The sequence below is a fragment of the Postia placenta genome (genome assembly GCF_002117355.1).
Source record: "Postia placenta MAD-698-R-SB12 unplaced genomic scaffold POSPLAscaffold_13, whole genome shotgun sequence".
Taxonomy (NCBI): domain Eukaryota; kingdom Fungi; phylum Basidiomycota; class Agaricomycetes; order Polyporales; family Adustoporiaceae; genus Rhodonia; species Rhodonia placenta.
The window spans coordinates 678,653-681,178 of NW_020169844.1; positions in this window are offsets into that span (position 1 = coordinate 678,653).

A 2,526-nucleotide genomic window follows, 5' to 3' on the forward strand; every position below is an offset into this window, starting at 1 on the left:
TATATTAGTTAGGTAAGGAAAAAGGAATACAACTGAAGGCTTACTGACCTAGGGACAAGAGGTCGAAACTGAGGTCCCTAGGGCAGCAGAGGCCGGCTTATATACAGGGGAAGTTTAGGGGAGGCTGTGCGCACTGGTCCGTGCACAGCTGGTCCGTGCGCAGCATGCTGACGCGGCCCCGGGGGCCGGTGAGTCAGAGAGGCTGTGTCAGCGGAGCCCGAGCTGTGCCGCGCACTGCCGCCCCATCTAATCTAATCGTACAGTAGATAGCGATGCGTCCATATCAGGCATGTAGTACAGAGGTCGCAGGTTCGAGCCCACGAAAAGGAAAAATTAAAAAACGGCTAGACACCGTGCCAACTCGTGACATTACCCCCCCCTCAACGGCGCATGACCTCATGCAAGGCGCCCTTGCCCATCTCCCACCCAGAGCGGCATCGTGCTTCAGTCAGCGGCGAAGGCATTGGCTGAAAGTTGAGACCACCAAATGTAGTAGCATTGAGGCGACGAGGGGCGTTCGGGTTCTTCCGGTGGAAGTCGGTTATGAGGGCCGGCGCATTGGCAACGTTGCGCGCCGGCTCCCATGACGTATGCGAGTCGTCATAACCCTTCCACTTGACGAGGTACTGCAGCTGTCGCCGGAAGATTCTCGAATCTTTGATCCGCTCAACCTCGTACTCTTCGTCGCCCTCAACCTCAATGGCAGGCGGCTCCTCTGGCTCCCGGCCCGGGATGTCGCTACGCGTGTACTTGCTAAGCAAGGAGACATGGAATACTGGGTGCACAGGCACCGACTTTGGCAGGACTAATTCATAATCCAAGTCTCCGAGCTTTCGCCGCACGGCATAAGGTCCGAGGCGCTTGGGACTGAGCTTCTTGCTCGGCTGTTTCAGCTTAAGGTTCCGGGCATCAAGCCAGACCTTGTCCCCCGGCACAAAGACTGGTGCCTCCTGCACATGCTTGTCGTAGTACACCTTCATGCGCTTGGCTGACAGCTCGAGCGCAGAGCGCGTATCATCACGAATCTCCCTCAGGATCTTGAGCCGATCAGCGGCTGCGGGCATCGCAGACATCGGATTGATCCGAACCTGGATTTCAGGATTGTACCCTTGATGCAGGAAGAAAGGGGAGTGCCCGGTTGCGGAATGAACTCGGTTGTTCAGCGCGAATTCTGCAAGCGGCAACTGTTTCGCCCAATCATCCTGCCTGTGGCTTGTGAAAGCACGCAGGTACTGCTCAATTTCCTGATTCCAGCGCTCGGTCTGGCCGTCTGTCTGAGGGTGGAACACTGTGGACAGTGCCGGCTCGATCCCTAGGCCCTTGTACACCGCGTGGAGATACTTTGAAGCGAACTGGGGACCTCGGTCTGATATGACCTTGGCCGGGGCCCCATGATGCTTGAATACGTCACGGATGTACAGATCTGCCGCACCTTCTGCCGTCAGGGTCTCATGACAGGCCGAGAAGTGGACCTGCTTGGTAAAGCGGTCGGCAGTAACCAGGATCGAATCGAATCCATCAGACTTTGGCAAGCCAACGATCATATCGGTTGTGATGATCTGCCACGGCGCTCGGGGATCTCGTTCGGCTTCAGCGGACCCTGGGGCTTAGCTGGGAATGTCTTGGTACGGTTGCACATGTCACAGGTGCTTACGTACTCATTGACGAATTTGGACATTCCTGGCCACCAGTAGTTCCGCGATACGAGCTCGAGGGTTTTGGCACGACCGCCGTGTCCGGCAATCGGCAAGTCGTGGTGGATTTTGACAATGTCCCGCCGGAGCTCCGCGTTCTTTGGGACATAGACCATCCCGCGGAACAGCAGAAGCCCTTGCTCGGCATTCCACTCCTCAAAGCCTTTCTGCAGCCTAGGCGGTCCGAGGTTCTGCACCTTTTCAAGTGCCTCGGCCACAACCCGATCCTTATCCGAACACTCCCTGATGCGCTTCAGAAGCGACTGATCAGCCGTCACCGAGGCATGGCCGCGCCTGGTGGAGGCGATGCGGAACCTTTCAGGTCTGAGAACCACCTGATCGGTGTTATCGTCCTCATCGCCGATCTGATGATCTGATCGGCGTGACAGGGCATCAGCCTTTCCATTCGACGTTCCAGCCTTATGCGTGATGCGGAAGTCAAAGCGAGCCAGGAACAGTGACCATGTCACAAGTTGGCACGGCGTCTAGCCGTTTTTTAATTTTCCTTTTCGCGGGCTCGAACCTGCGACCTCTGTACTACATGCCTGATATGGACGCATCGCTATCTACTGTACGATTAGATTAGATGGGGCGGCAGTGCGCGGCACAGCTCGGGCTCCGCTGACACAGCCTCTCTGACTCACCGGCCCCCGGGGCCGCGTCAGCATGCTGCGCACGGACCAGCTGTGCACGGACCAGTGCGCACAGCCTCCCCTAAACTTCCCCTGTATATAAGCCGGCCTCTGCTGCCCTAGGGACCTCAGTTTCGACCTCTTGTCCCTAGGTCAGTAAGCCTTCAGTTGTATTCCTTTTTCCTTACCTAACTAATATA